This window comes from Salmo salar, chromosome 09 (genome assembly GCF_965601325.2).
Source record: "Salmo salar chromosome 09, fSalSal1, whole genome shotgun sequence".
NCBI lineage: Eukaryota > Metazoa > Chordata > Actinopteri > Salmoniformes > Salmonidae > Salmo > Salmo salar.
The window spans coordinates 123,305,768-123,322,406 of NC_138299.1; positions in this window are offsets into that span (position 1 = coordinate 123,305,768).

Below are 16,639 nucleotides of genomic sequence, written 5' to 3' on the forward strand. Positions count from 1 at the left end.
CATTTCAGAAAAATTCATCGTGGGGGGGGGGGAGAGTAGGTTTACAGGAAGACTAACATTTTTGTTAACTTTTCATCCACTGATAAAGTATATTCCAGGGGTGCAATTTTCACTGGGGACAGGGGTCATGCCCCTCACACACACCTCACACATTCTGCGTTTTAGTCACCCACAGTTTTATCATTGCAATGTGATAAAAAAAAGCGGCAACTTGGGCTTTAAGACCATGCGGACGCCTCCAAGCGGTGTGGTAGGCTGTTTGGCGTGTTCAGCTGACTGGATTTGGGATGGTCCTGACACCACAGAGCGGGCTGACATGCTGGATGAAGGAAAAGCTTCTGGAAGGCTGGCTGGACCAGCATGGGAGAGTTGAGCAAAGTTCAGTGTGTATGTATTGCGCTCTTTCACGAGTTGTAAAAGAAAGCAGAGCAGAGACTGGCTACTCTTTAGTTTAATGATGTAGCTGGCAAGGTAACTTCTGTTTAACTTAACAGAAAAAAACTAAACTAGTGTTTATTCGCAGTGCTAAGCTAGTATTGTAACTGACATGTAACGTTAGCTAAGCTAGTATTGTAACTGACATGTAACGTTAGCTAATGTTTCATCCCCTCAACTGAAGTGAATGAATAAGCTACGCTAGCTAGTAGCTACCACAGCCAGGTCAGCACTAGCCTCTAATGATCTGTCAGATAGTAATAATAGCCGCCTCATATCGCTATCTAAGAGCTGTTGTTTGTACGGAAATGTTTTCTAGCCTTTATTTTGTTCCATTTCAGAAGTGAATTAACTTGGCTAGCTTTCACCAGTTGATGTAGCATTAGAGAGAGTGCTGGCCAAAAGTTGGCTAAAATGAGCTATTATTTTTCTCTCAATCACACTAAACCTGAATCAAACGATGAAACCATCGGCCAAATGATTGAAGATTGATATTCTGATGATTTTTCAGTGCAGTGTTAGTTTAATTAGTCAGTATGGCAATGTAATGTTATTGATCTGTCAGTTTCCCTAGCTAATTCCCTACTTTTCACACAGTAATAAACAGCTCTAACGTTACTGCTCCCACTGGCTGCCTGTCCAACTCCTACCTGCTACTGCAAGAACTGGTCCCAAACCCAACCACAGTCCCACAATGTTATTTTAGGCGTATGTGACGCAGCTCACTTGCCGGCCATGGACCCAGCAATTTTGCACCCATAGGCAATATCAAATGCTCAGAAATAACTTAAGAAATAGATTCAATTACCAGAGATTCTCACATGGCCCTTACATTGCTATTATTGGGCTATGTCAGCCAATATGATAGATGTAATTTGAAGAGAGAGACTTGCACTTTCTCTTGAGCTATTTTTATAGCCTACCTGTTAGGAGTGGGAAGATTTTCAGATGGAGAAATATGGGTGATCAATATTCAGTCATATTTCTAGGCAATATAGTAAACTATATCCTAATCATAGACCTATAGGAAGTACATTTCCTTGGAAAGATAACTGCCCCGTGCCTCCGCCCATGTATAGGCTATAGCCTATTATATTTAATTGAGACCACAAGCACAGGTATGACTACTGAACTGGAAGCCGCAAAAATGATGACAGCAACACTTGCTGCATTTTGCATAGGCCAATTGGATATAGCCTACCTTTAAGGAGGACGATTTGCAAGCAGAGACCAAAAAAATGGGTAATCAATTTTAATTGAAAATGAAAAGATGCAGTGGTCGCTCATCATAGTAGCCTAACCTATGTGCGCGTTGTGCCTTTTCCTTTTCAATGATGATTACATTTTTTGATTGCACTTTGACTCATATTGGTTGAGCGCCCTCCACTTCTTTCCATTATCAATATTTATTTACAGATACTGTAATAAACTAGTCTAATCATATTATTTTTCATATTTTTTATTCTATATTTTTTTATTGAATATTTAAAACATACAATATACTTGCAGTGAAGCCGCTTAACAACTACATCAGAGCGACACACAAAAGCAAACAGGGTCAACGCCCTGCTCAAGAAGCAACCAGGGTCAACGCCCTGCTCAAGAAGCAACCAGGATCAACGCCCTGCTCAAGAAGCAACCAGGGTCAACGCCCTGCTCAAGAAGCAACCAGGGTCAACACCCTGCTCAAGAAGCAACCAGGGTCAACGCCCTGCTCAAGAAGCAACCAGGGTCAATGCCCTGCTCAAAAGCAACCAGGGTCAACGCCCTGCTCAAGAAGCAACCAGGGTCAACGCCCTGCTCAAGAAGCAACCAGGGTCAACGCCCTGCTCAAGAAGCAAGCAGGATCAACGCCCTGCTCAAGAAGCAACCAGGGTCAACGCCCTGCTCAAGAAGCAACCAGGATCAACGCCCTGCTCAAGAAGCAACCAGGATCAACACCCTGCTCAAGAAGCAACCAGGGTCAACGCCCTGCTCAAGAAGCAACCAGGATCAACACCCTGCTCAAGAAGCAACCAGGGTCAACGCCCTGCTCAAGAAGCATAAGAGTGTGTGTATATTGCATGTGTACAAACACCAGCACAGCTTCAGCCTCAGGCAAACCGGCATTAACTGTAACAACACTGCCCCTCAGTGTCATTCAAACTTATGTTTTATTTTGACTTTATTTTTTTTACTTTTATCTCTGACCATCATTCTATCCCCCCCCAGCAACTCCACTCCCACTTGTCTCCAATTCCACATCCCAACCCTCAGCTTCCCTTAGCCCATCCCACCCATTTCTGCTGGCCACCCTCTTTGGATTTCTATGCACCATATAACTATGCTGTGATGTTTAACATACAATTTCAATCTACTTGAATAGAATCCACAGATTGCGAGTTGAAGATAAATACTTTTACTAAGAGTATTAGTATATTAGTCATTGACTGACCCAGTCTCTAATCATATTTAAGTTAATTTAATATTCAAGTTAACTGCCACTTGGTTCTGTGCCCATGTAGGCACCCACACTAGAGAGACCACACATACTAGGCACACTTGAACTCTCATGCCCAGCTAGGAGATGTTGGCTACTGATGTTGAAGCAGTGAATCACTGTGTAAATAATGTGAAAAATGTGCTTTTAATACAATAGGTAGGCTAACACATACAAAGCAGAAAGAGGACCGTTTCCAAATAATCTGTGGGACAACAAAAATATTTTCATCCCAAAGTCGTCTGTCTGATCGCCCGATCTCTGTCGAGACCTGCAGGCATCCCGCGGGAATGCAACCCTCTAGTGCAGTCAGTACACAACACTATGCTCATGTCTTAGCAGGATCAGATGTTGACAGTGGTCCCAGCAGGGTCAGACAGCCAGGGAAGACCAGTCCACGGAGCTCAGGTGAATTTTGCAGTATGCCTGTATTAACAATATCAGTGAATGATACAAAGTTCCATTTTGAATTGATGGGTAGACCTACAGAAGCTACAAATCAAATAAAATTATATTAGTCACGTGCCGAATACAACAGATGTAGACCTTACAGTGAAATGCTTACTTATGAGCCCCTAACCAACAATGCAGTTTCAAAAAAATACAGAGAAGAACAAGAGATAAAAGTAACAAGTAATTAAAGAGCAGCAGTGAACTAACAATAGCGAGACTATATACAGGGGGGTACTGATACAGAGTCAATGTGCGGGGGCACCAGTTATTTGCGGTAGTATGTACATGTTGGTAAAGTTATTAAAGTGACTATGCATAGATGACAACAGAGAGTAGCAGTGTAAGGAGGGGGCGGGAGGGGCACTGCAAATAGTCTGGGTAGCCATTTGATTAGATGTTCAAGAGTCTTATGGCTTGGGGGTAGAAGCTGTTTAGAAGCCTCTTGGACCTGGATTTGGCACTCCGGTACCTATGACTAGGGTGGCTGGAGTCTTTGACAATTTTTAGGGCCTTCCTCTGACACCGCCTGATATAAAGGTCCTGGATGGCAGGAAGCTTGGCCCCAGTGATGTACTGGGCCGTTCGCACCATCCTCTGTAGTGCCTTGCGGTCGGAGGCCGAGCAGTTGCCATACCAGGCAGTGATGCAACCAGTCAGGATGCTCTCGATGGTGTAGCTGTAGAACCTTTTTAGGGATCTGAGGACCCATGCCAAATCTTTTCAGTCTCCTGAGGGGGAATAGGTATTGTCGTGCCCTCTTCACGACTGTCTTGGTGTGCTTGGACCATGTTAGTTTGTTGGTGATGTGGACACCAAGGAACTTGAAGCTCTCAACCTGCTCCCCTGCAGCTCTGTCGATGAGAATGGGGGCGTGCTCGGTCTTCTTTTTATAATAATAATCACAATAGTTGTCGAGGGTGCAACAGGTCAGCACCTCTGGAGTAAATGTCAGTTGGCTTTTCATAGCCAATCATTGAGATTATCTCTACCGCTCCTGCTGTCTCTAGAGAGTTGAAAACAGCAGGTCTGGGACAGGTAGCACGTCCGGTGAACAGGTTCCATAGACGCAGGCAGAACCGTTGAAACTGGAGCAGAAGCACGGCCAGGTGGACTGGGGACAGCAAGGAGTCATCATGCCAGGTAGTCCTGAGGCATGGTCCTAGGGCTCAGGTCCTCTGAGAGAAAGAAAGAAAAGAAAGGAAAGAAAGGAAGAAAGGAAATAAAGAAAAGAAAGAAAGGAAATAAAGAAAAGAAAGAAAAGAAAGAAAGAAAGGAAAGAAAGAAAGAAAGAATTAGAGAGAGCATACTTAAATTCACACAGGACACCGGATAAGACAGGAGAAATACTCCAGATATAACAGACTAACCCTAGCCCCCCGACACAAACTACTGCAGCATAAATAATGGAGGCTGAGACAGGAGGGGTCAGGAGACACTATGGCCCCATCCGATGATACCCCCGGACAGGGCCAGGAGGGGAGGGGACTGAGCCCGCAATGAATAGCATTCTCACATAGGTGTTCCTTTTGTCTAGGTGTGAAAGGGCAGTGTGGAGTGCAATGGAGATTGCATCATTTGTGGATCTGTACAGGACAGCAGCTTAAGCTTAAAGCTACAGTCTGGGATCTGAAAATAATGGATATTTAAATTATTGAACCATTATATTATACAAGAATAGAATCAATGTCTAAAAGTACACCAAGGTAATTCTTTATCATGCCTCGTTTTAGGAGGATCAGATGGAGACAGGTGTCTCAGCAGGGTCAGGCAGCCAGGGAATGCCATGGAGGGAAATTACGTTTTGAAGATACAACACTTTATTCTCTCTGTGCAGCAAACACTGGACAAGCCAGATCATGTTTTAATAAGGCAGTCTGACAAACCTCCACAGTTGATATCCAAACTGTATCAAGGTTTGATAGAGGCTTTTCACGATGACACAAAACCAAAAAAACAACCAAACATGTAAAACAAAAATGTGAGGAGACCTGGTAGAAGCTATGGATGATGATGATGAATGTATACAGATATGTTTGAATGCCCAGTCATGTTCATATCATCTCAGACATAAATGACTGCCGTTTAAGGCCATCCATAGAACGTACTGTATGCCAGTGAAACTGAATTACATGCAGTCATGTCATTCCTCTACTGGAGGTGTACAACCCCAAAGGGACATATTTGCATATGTTATGCATGTGTTCTTTTATCTCAGCATGTCCACAGATATGCCCTTCTCTCTGTTTTTGTTTGCTTGGAAACGTTGATACTGGAAACTGTTATCGGAGGAGACTGCATAACCAAGCATTTATAGCAGCTAAGAAGTGCATTGCCATTAATTGGAAGGTTGGTTATCTTCCCACAATGTCAAGTTATGCATCACTAGATTTGATTTATTACAAGATTAAGGGTAACTGGGCAACTTTCATAAGGTCTGGATGCCTTATATGCAATACAGTAAAACGAAAGAAGTCTGTGTTGAAAACATGCCCACGTCAGGGGAGATACCTATTTAGGCAATCCCTAGCTGCTGTGCTGCTCAGTGCTGGCCCTGGTGGTCTGCCGTCCTGTGGGTTGTCAGTCTGGCCTTGGCCTAACACACCCGAAGCCAATATTGGATGTTTCACTAAGATCCTAAAGCTGAGTGGGGTGTGTTGGGATGGTGCGCTGCAGGGTGGTGGTACCCGTAGTGATAGGACGGGGTGACCCAGCTATACGGGGTGACCCAGCTATATTGTGTAAAAAGAGCTCTACAGTACTATTAGTCCTATGAGATTAATTATATGGAGGATTTTGCTGTTTCTGTGTGTTAATGTATATTTGAGATGAATGTGTTTTTTTTTTTTTCCCAACCTTTCCCAAAATTCAAGCTGTGAACAGGGAAGGAAACTGTGTTGAGAGAGAGTTGAGTTATTGAGTAGACTGGTGGGGGTCGTGCGTGCAGGCGGCTTGGGCTGGCTGGTCGGTCTGTCTGAAATTTGATCTAGAGGATGTCTTAATAAAGACAATCAAACATTTTTCAAGAGTTGTTCATTTATTATTTGTTGAAGGTACAACACAATATTTATTATTGAATTACCTTTGATATAGTTCAGTCTAATGAATCACTTAAACATATTTAATACTGACCTCTTGCCTAGTTTGATGACTGTGGGCATTTTTGCTTACGTTTTGTTCTAAACGGAGACCGCATATTGGATTCTGTAAAAATGCAGGAAATGAGCTTTAGATGCCCCAAAATATTATGGGGGAAGACCTCCCACCAGGTTGTCTCCCCCACTTCTAAAACTAAAGTGGTGCCCCTGGTATATTCTGTAATAATCTTGGATAGCAGTGGAGCTGAAAAATAACACTCACTTGTGATTTTTTTTTAGAGGGATGGAAATACCTTTTAGCTTTTATTTCTAACACTATAAAGTGTTTGGGTTGATTTTAAGACTCAATATGGCAAAACATATTGCCATTGATTGTTTCAGTTCTTAATGTTCCCATAACAAAATCCTCAAATGAAAGATAATTTAAAAAACTAAACATGGATATACAGCGCATTCGGAAAGTATTCAGACCCCTTGACTTTTTCCACATTTTGTTATGTTACAGCCTTATTGTAAAATTGATTAAATTCTTCCCCCCTCATCAATCTACGAACAATACCGCATAAGCAAAAAAAGGTTTAGAATTTTTAGAAAATGTACAGTATTACAAATAAAAAACTTAAATATTACATTTACATAAGTATTCAGACCCTTTACTCAGTACTTTGTTGAAGCACCTTTGGTAGCGATTACAGCCTCAAGTCTTCTTGGGTATTACACTACAAGATTGGGAGAAACTCCCAAAATACAGGTGTGCCATTCTTCTCTGCAGATCCTCTCAAGCTCTGTCAGGTTGGATGGGGAGTGTCGTTGCACAGTTATTTTCAGGTCTCTCCAGAGATGTTCGATTGGGTTCAAGTCAGGGCTCTGGCTGGGCCACTCAAGGACATTCAGAGACTTGACCCGAAGTCACTGCTGCGTTGTCTTGGCTGTGTGCTTAGGGTCGTTGTCCTGTTGGAAGGTGAACCTTCGCCCCAGTCTAAGGTCCTGAGCGCTCTGGAGCAGGTTTTCATCAAGGATCTCTGTACTTTTCTCTGTTCCTCTTTTCCTTGGTCCTGAGTTGTCTCCCACTCCCTGCCACTAAAGGTTTCCTCCAGACGTGATGCTTGGCATTCAGGCCAAAGAGTTCAATCTTGGTTTCATCAGACTAGAGAATCTGTTTCTCATGGTCAGAGTCCTTTAGGTGGCTTTTGGCAAACTCCAAGCGGCCTGTCATGTGTCTTTTACTGAGGAGTGGCTTCCGTCTGTCCACTCTACCATAAAGGCCTGATTAGTGGAGTGCTGCAGAGATGGTTGTCATTCTGGAAGGTTCTCCCATCTACACAGAGGAACTCTGGAGCTCTTTCAGAGTGACCATTGGGTTCTTGGTCACCTCCCTGACCAAGGTCCTTCTCCCCCAATTGCTCAGCTTTAGGAAGAGCCTTGGTGGTTCCAAACTTCTTCCATTTAAGAATGATTGAGGCCACTGTCTTCTTGGGGACTTTCAATTCTGCAGAAATGTTTTGGCACTCTTCCCCAGATCTGTGTCTCGACACAATCCTGTCTCGTAGCTCTACGGACAATTCCTTCGACCTCATGCCTTGGTTTTTGCTCTGACATGCGTTGTCAACTGTGGAACCTTATATAGACAGGTGTGTACCTTTCTAAATCATGTCCAATCAATTGAATTTACCACAGGTGGACTCCAATCAAGTTGTAGAAACAGCTCAAGGATGATCAAAGGAAACAGGATGCGCCTGAGGTCAATTTCAAGTGACATAGCAAAGGGTCTGAACACTTATGTAAAAAAGGTGTTTCATTTTTTTATTTTTAACACATTTGCAAACATTTCTAAAAAACATTTTTTCACTTCACCATTATGGGGTATTGTGTGTAGATTGATGAGAAAAACAAATATTTTCATCAATATTAGAATAAGGCTGTAGTGTAACAAAATGTGGAAATAGTCAAGGGGTCTGAATACTTTCCGAATGCACTGCACCTCAGAAAAGATTTAAGTGCCGTTACCGTGACAGCCAAGATGGGGTTTTGGGCTGGATCCCGGGGCAGAGTTTTGAATGAAAACAGTACTTCATACTCATAATATTGGAACATTTACAGGTTCACCTCAACAGTGGGATACTTCAAATAAACTGTTATACCAGCACTGTATGTAATGAGGTGGTGGAGAGAGAAAGATAGAGAGAGAGTGAGAGTGATTCAATTGCAGCCATGAACAAGACCTTAAATGATTGGAAAGTAATGGTCAACACAAAAAGAGGGATTCGATGTGAAATGAAATCAAGGCCCATCTTTCTGTACATCACACTAAAGGGTCTCAATCCTAGCAACAACAGAGTCATTCCAGTCCATTAAAAGAGCTACCTTCCTTATTTTACGGTGCATAGCTCCATTTCAGAGAAATTCATCATGTGTTACACCAGATGAACTCAAGAGATAAAGAGAGAGAGAATGAGAGAGTAAGAGAGAATGAGAGAGTGTACCGCACTGTACCGAATGAGAGAGTGTACCGCACTATGCCTTGCCGACCCACTACTGTGGCAAATGGAATGTGTCAAATGCACAGCACAAACAGCTCTGATCAAACCAAACCTCCAAAGAGACACGGAGATAGATAGCCTTGGGCGATTAGAATCTACAGGAGCGATAACGGCAAGGGGTTTGTCAAATGCAGGTCTGGAGTCATAGTAACCTACCTACAGTAGCCTATGGAGCAATGCATTGTTGCTTATACAGATTTCCACGTCAGATCAAATGCTTATTTGCTAGATGCAAGTTTTTCCACCATAAAAAAACACATTATTTTCTATATTCTATGAGCTCCTCCCACCAAGTACCCCAGTATGTTCTGAACACGAGTCAACACCGTGACAGGAGGAGGACATTGTGTCCATGATAAAAATAAACAAAATAATCCACTTACCGGTATCCATTTTTAGTTCACACACACACACAATACAACAGTGTAGCCTACATTAATTACTACATTACTCAGAGCCCATCTCAGCTATCTGGTTCGCTCTCATCAGAGTTCAGAATGCGCAGCCATTCAATCCTGTAAAAGCCTGAACTTTCTACTGTTACAAGCACTGGGCCAAGCAGTAAACAAATGTCGGGGACTGCAAAGCTTCAAGGCACTGCAGGATATATACACTGAGAGTACAAAATATTAAGAACTCCTGCTCTTTCCATGACATCGACTGATTAGCTGAATCCAGGTGAAAGTTATGATCCCTTATTGATGTCCCTGTTAATTCCACTTCAAATCAGTGTATATGAAAGGCAGGAGTCAGGATAATGAAGGTTTGATATCCCTTGAGACATGGATTGTGTATGTGTGCCATTCAGAGGGTGAATGGGCAAGACAAAATATTTAAGTGCCTTTGAACAGGGTATGGTAGTATGTGCCAGGCACACCGGTTTGCGTCAAGAACTGTAACGCTGCTGGGCTTTTCAACAGTTTCCCGTGTGTATCAAGAATGGTTTACCACCCAAAGGACACCCAGACTATGGGAAGCATTGGAGTCAACATTCCCAACAAATTGAGGCTGTTCTGAGGGCAAAGGTGGGTGCAACTCAATATTAGGAAAATGTTCCTAATGTTTTGTATACTCAGTGTACATCATGCACCAGTTAGCAGCCATTCAATACAGAAACATCAACATTCCACTTCAAAAGCACAGTGTATGGATCCCTTGTAGTGTCAATTAATTATTGTTATGGACATACATTCCTAGCTGTGTCTTTTTGTCTTGGCTTGGGGTTTGACCCAGGCCAAACCCAGGCTCTTTTTTTGAGTACAATTTTCCAGTAACACATATTGTAAACAAATTGTTGGACAGAACACTGCTGCATCACCATGCTTTAATGATTCTGTAGTCTCTTGTAAAGAGATATTAGCCTTTACTGACCATGACTTCATAACATAGGCCGACTGCTATGATTGATTAATAAAAAGTTAGCATAATTAAAAAAGTAGTATCTGGATATGTGAAATATTCCCAGAGAGGAGACTGGTACATGTATTCTGGAGAGAAATTACCCTCTGTTCCCTGTCCTTTTGTACTGGGCAGAGCTCACCAGATAGAGGATATCAATGGCGAAATAACTGAGCTATCAAACAGATTTGGAAATTCTGATATAACCCAGACTATAGTATTGATAGAAGGTCTATTGAAGAGGTCATAAATACTATATCCAGTCTACACAGGGAGAATGTGAAACAGAGGTCACAGTGAGAATGAATTACACATACATTTGGTAATGATTTACATTAACTGTATAAGGAATCATTCATTAGGCATCTATAAGCACACCATAAATATGTCATTAATGAAGCCTAAACCTTTCCACATTTAAAGAAGGGACTTTTTCACCCAGGCAGGTTTCTACAAACTGTCACACCCTGATCTGTTTCACCTGTCCTTGTGCTTGTCTCCACCCCCCCTCCAGGTGTCGCCCATCTTCCCCTGGGTACTTATACCTGTGTTCTCTGTTTGTCTGTTGCCAGTTCGTCTTGTTTGTCAAGTCAACCAGCGGTTTGTCTCAGCTCCAGTTTTTCCCCAGTCTCTTTTTCTCACTCCCCTGGTTTTTACCTTTGCCTGTCCTGACTCTGAGCCCGCCTGCCTGACCACTCTGCCTGCCCCTGCCCCTGAGCCTGCCATCCTGTGTCTTTGCACCTACTCTGGATTACTGACCACTGCCTGACCCTGAGCCTGCCTGCCGTCCTATGCCTTCGCCACTACTCTTGATTATCGACCCCTGCCTGCCTTGACCTGTCATTTGCCTGCCCCTGTTGCTGTAATAAACATTGTTACTTCAACACAGTCTGCATTTGGGTCTTACCTGAAACGTGATAAACATTACCAAAGGATTTACAAATATTTCCTACCTGTATATCCTGAAGCATACATTACACATCTATATACTACATATAAACATTCAATTATTGTTACATGGAGGATTAAAGCCTGAAACATAGATAAGGGGATTTTTCACCCAGGGCAGGTATCTATTACAATTTTTCACCCAGGTATCTTTCCCACATGATGACAACAACATTCCTGCTCACAGTATATGATGTGGAAATACGGTGGGCTCTGAAATCTGTCAAAGATCATACCACCAAACATGCTAACCTCACCATTACAAATAATAGGGGAGGTTAGCATGTCTTGGGGGTATGATCTTTGACCCCCTGTAACTTTCTCACTCATCATTATTCACGATTCATTCAGGATTATTCATAATCATGGTGGCATCCACATTTATGTAAAAGTGTTTAGTAACAAATTATATTCTTATTTACAATAAAAAGGACTCCAAAATGACACAATCGATTATTTACTATTAATTTCTATTGGGCATAAAATAATCTGAAACACAACCAAAACAAACTGCAAATGCATCCAACAAGTTTGTAGAGTCAAGATCTTGATGTAGTCATTGTGTGCTAGGAATATGGGACAAAATACTAAACAATCAATAATTTTGACCCCTACCTTGTTAAACAAAATGTCTTTCTCTGCGCAATTGTATTAGTATCAAATAATATCATTTCCCAATTTTTGGGAGCGTACAATATAGCTCAGTATTTGAATAATTTACTTTATACAGTCATTATTGCTCATCTTTATCAAGGCTGTCAATTTTGGACCCCACTGTAGACTTTTCATCTCAGTGGTCACTCGGGTGTTGTAAAAACTGCATCACTGCATCTGTCCACATGACCTGTGAGTCTACGTTGTGATGGTGTGAGATCCAATTAGTCTTTCATCCAGTCTGCTGGGATGTCAGGGCTATAAAGTAGAAGAGAGAACGTTTATGGGCACATCTATAATTCACAAGCGAGCCACAAATGGAAAAGGAATCCCAGTGTATCTCTTCTGCATATCCAGCTGGAGATTGATTCATAATGGCCGACATAAATACTGCACACAAGACCAGAGAGAAAGACATGCCGTATCAGCTTTCCCAGGCTTGTGTACTGGAAGGTGATCAATTAAACGGTCCTCGTTGAGAGTGAAAGGGAGATGGCTTCTCTCCAGTGGGGTAGGCTATGGGAACACAGTGGGTTCAGAAGCATGGTAAACAGACTCAGCACAGGCTAGACGTGTGTCAAAGAGTCAAATAGATGTCAAGCATCATTTTATGTTTTGTGGGAGACCCAAGTCAAACTCTTCCACCCACTGCGGTTTTACTTGGAATCTGTTTTGGCCTATCTGCTTATTTTCTGTCCTGAATCACCATCTCTAAGGGGTAAACATCCAACAGTTATTCCCACTTTCCTACTAAAAATATGTACTTTGTTTTAAGAGGATTCATTCCATTCTAATTATATTTATACACAGAGATCCAAAAATGTATATGGAGACATAAATCAGAAATATTCTGCTCTTGAATGGTTCAAGAGATAACCCGATTAATGATTCCACCGAATTGGCTATTGACTTGAATTACTACTGGGCATCCAATGGGCACCACACTTCATAGATCTTGATATTGGACAGAGGCCATAACCCCCTTGTGGCCATTCTTAGGTCTACAAATGTTAACCCATCAGACAGGCACCTTGCGGTGAGATCTAAAAGAAACTTATTCAAAAGAAACACAGATAAGCCAATTGCAGTGAATTGAGACAGGTGTAGCATTTCATTTGTATTGTTATATTTGTATTTCTCCATTTCTAGATTTGGAATCTTGCCTAAACCTGTAATATTTTATGTTTATCTGAGACTTAAGTATTAGGGCTAAATATGGATAAATATGTTGGTAATGAGTCTGAGACATCAATCTGTCTTTGAGCCCATGGTCCTGACAGAAAAAAAGCAGCTCAGATTTATTTACACTGCAAAAAGTTGAAATGTAAGCAATCTTATATTGAGTAATAAATAACTTACAATTAGTGTGTGTGTGTGGGGGGGGGGTTCTTACCATGCAAAATTATTATTTTAACCGTAAAAAGGCTTAATACGAGTAATTTATCTAATATCAAGATATTTTAAGATTTTGTACCTTATTTGTCAATGTAAAATATCTTCAAATATCATGAAATAAAATAAATTACTTGTTTTCCCTGATTTCGACATCTGATATGCAGCAGGCACTTCAAAACATTTAGACCTACTTTATGGTAACCAAATTATTCAAAATTGCCAAATCATAATTTATACCACAAAGAATGTCATTTTTGTCATCAGCCTTAGGGGGAATTTCAAGGGGGAGAGATGGGGTAAATGATCTAGACTTTCTTTTAATGAAGTTGTTCTATTTTGAGCCTGGGCTTTATGAGTGAAAACACAGTGTAATATTCATATGTGTAAACATACTGAATTATAATTGGATGCATTTTACCGCCATATCATACTGTGCTATGATTGGTTAAGACCACCCAGATGGTTAGGTCATGGTCAGTTGATCATGGTTGGAGATACGTGAACATGCAAGTTGTAGCTAGCTAATAAAGAGCTACGTTAAGAAATATCCTGTAGTACTGCATTTTATGATTTTGTACAAAGCGTGCAAAACAAGACATGGTGTCAGAGTAAAAGGTCTTAAAAGATGGATTTTGCAGGAGTTCCTTCACCTCGAATGGACTGGGAGTCTACAAACTTACCCGATGCATGGCGTAAGTACAAACAGCATGTGCAGCTAAAGTTCAAACTAGACACTGGTGCACAAGTAAACATTATTCCTCTGAATAAGTACCACAGCTTGACATTGAGTGCGAGCTACAGCCCACCATGCACAGACTGACTGGTTATGGTGATGAACAGCTCCCAGTAAAAGGCACATGCACTTTCAAATGCAAATACAATGAAAGTGACATGTTGGACTTTTACGTTGTTGACACTAGAGCACCTGCAGTGCTAGGTCTTAAAGCATGTTTAGACATGGACCTCATTAAGCTAGTTGTATCAGTGACAGCACCAGTAGAGACAGAAAATGTACTGGAGGAGTTTGCTGATGTTTTTACAGGAATAGGATTATTCCCAGGAGAATGTACCATTCACCATGACCCAGACGCAACCCATGTGGTCTACCCACCGAGAAAGATTCCCCTTGCTCTCCGTGCCCGTCTGAAGAAAGAGTTGGAGAGCATGGAGCAATCTGACATAGTCTCCAAGGTTACAGAACCGACTGACTGGGTAAACGCGTTAGTGGTGGTAGAGAAACCACGCACAGGCAAGCTCCGAGTATGCCTCGACCCAAGAGACTTGAACAAGGCTATCAAACGCCCCCATTACCCTTTACCGACGCTAGATGGCATCACACACAAGCTAGCGGGAGCACACTACTTCAGTGTCATGGACGCTAGATCAGGCTACTGGGCTATCACAGAAGAGAAGAGTCATCTAAGCTCACAACATTCAACACACCGTTTGGACGCTACAGGTCCCGTTGCCTGCCTTTTGGGATTATCTCAGCCCAAGACGAGTTTCAGCGAAAGATCGACAAAGTGTACGAAGGCCTCGACGGAGTTGTGACAATTGTGGACGACATCCTTGTCTATGGTCGAACCAAAGAGGAGCACGACCGAAACCTCCGCGCGATGCTGCAAAGGTCCCGCGAGAGAGGAGTCCGGCTCAACCCCGAGAAGAGCATAGTCGGCACTAAAGAGATCAGCTACTTCGGACATCTTCTCACTGTGAATGGAATCAAGCCAGATCCACAGAAGATCTCAGCCATAAAAGAAATGGAGCCATCAATGAACCGTGCAGAGCTGGAAACCGTGCTTGGCATGGTCAACTACTTAGCCAAGTTCGCACCCAACCTCTCCAATGCTAATTCACCCCTGCATCAACTGCTAAAGCAGTCCAGTGAGTTTCTCTGGGACAAACAACACATTGCTTTCCAGAATGTGAAAGACTTGATCACGAGAGAACCAGGACCAATCCTTGCCTACTACGACCCCAACAAAGAGCTCAGACTCCAAGTGGACGCGTCGAAGTATGGACTAGGTGCAGTGCTACTGCAAGAAGGAAAGCCCATCGGCTACGCTTCCAAATCTCACAGACTGTGAAATCAACTACGCTCAAATCGAAAAGGAGCTCTACACCATTCTGTTCGGATGTAAACGTTTCCATCAGTACGTGTATGGACGAAAAGTAATTGTGGAATCCGACCACAAGCCCCTTGAGTCAATCATGAGGAAACCACTAGCCGCAGCCCTGCCAAGGCTACAGAGAATGATCCTTCAACTACAAAAATACGACTTCACAATCACTCACCGTCCAGGCAAAGACATCCCTGTCGCAGACACACTCTCCAGGAAGTTTCTTACCTACAAGGACAGCAGCCTCAGTGAGGGCATGGACATGCAAGTGCACACTGTGTACAGAAAGTTACCAGTTAGTGACAAAACTGAAGGAGATCCAAGCAGAAACAGAAAAGGACTCACAACTCACACAGCTGAGGGAAGTCATACAGGATGGATGGCCTGAGGAGAGGAGAAAATGCCCTCAGAGCATCTCAGAATTCTGGAACCATCATGATGAACTATTACAGATCAACAGAATCATTTTCAAAGGAGAGAAAATCATTATTCCTACCAGTCTCAGAGAAGAGATTTTGACAAAGATCCATGCTGGACACGGAAAAGTGCAAACAGAGAGCACGGGAAATTTTGTTTTGGCCCGGAATGTGCAAACAAATAGAGGACATTGTTGGTAAATGCGCCATCTGTCTTGAACGACTCCCCTCAAACACCAAAGAGTCAATGTTACCTCACTGTATCCCAGACCGACCCTGGCAGGTCGTGACAACCAATCTGTTCACCTGGAACAACGAGGACTACATCGTAACAGTGGACTACTACAGCAGATACTTCGAACTCGAAAAGCTTCACAGCACCACATCTGCAGCTGTGATACACAAGCTGAAGCAGCCTTTGCCAGGCATGGCATTGTAGAGACTTTAATATCTGACAATGGGCCCTGTTACAAATCAAATGAGTTTGAATCCTTCACAAAAGCATGGGAGTTCACACGTCACCACAAGCCCACATTACCCTCAAAGTAATGGCCGTGCTGAAAAATCTGTGCAGATTGCTAAATCACTCATGGACAAAGCAAAAGCAGACAAGAGAGACCCCTACCTCAGTCTCCTTGAATACCGCAACACTCCAGTTGACAACTTCAAATCACCAGCCCAGCTGTTGATGAGCCGCAGACTTCGC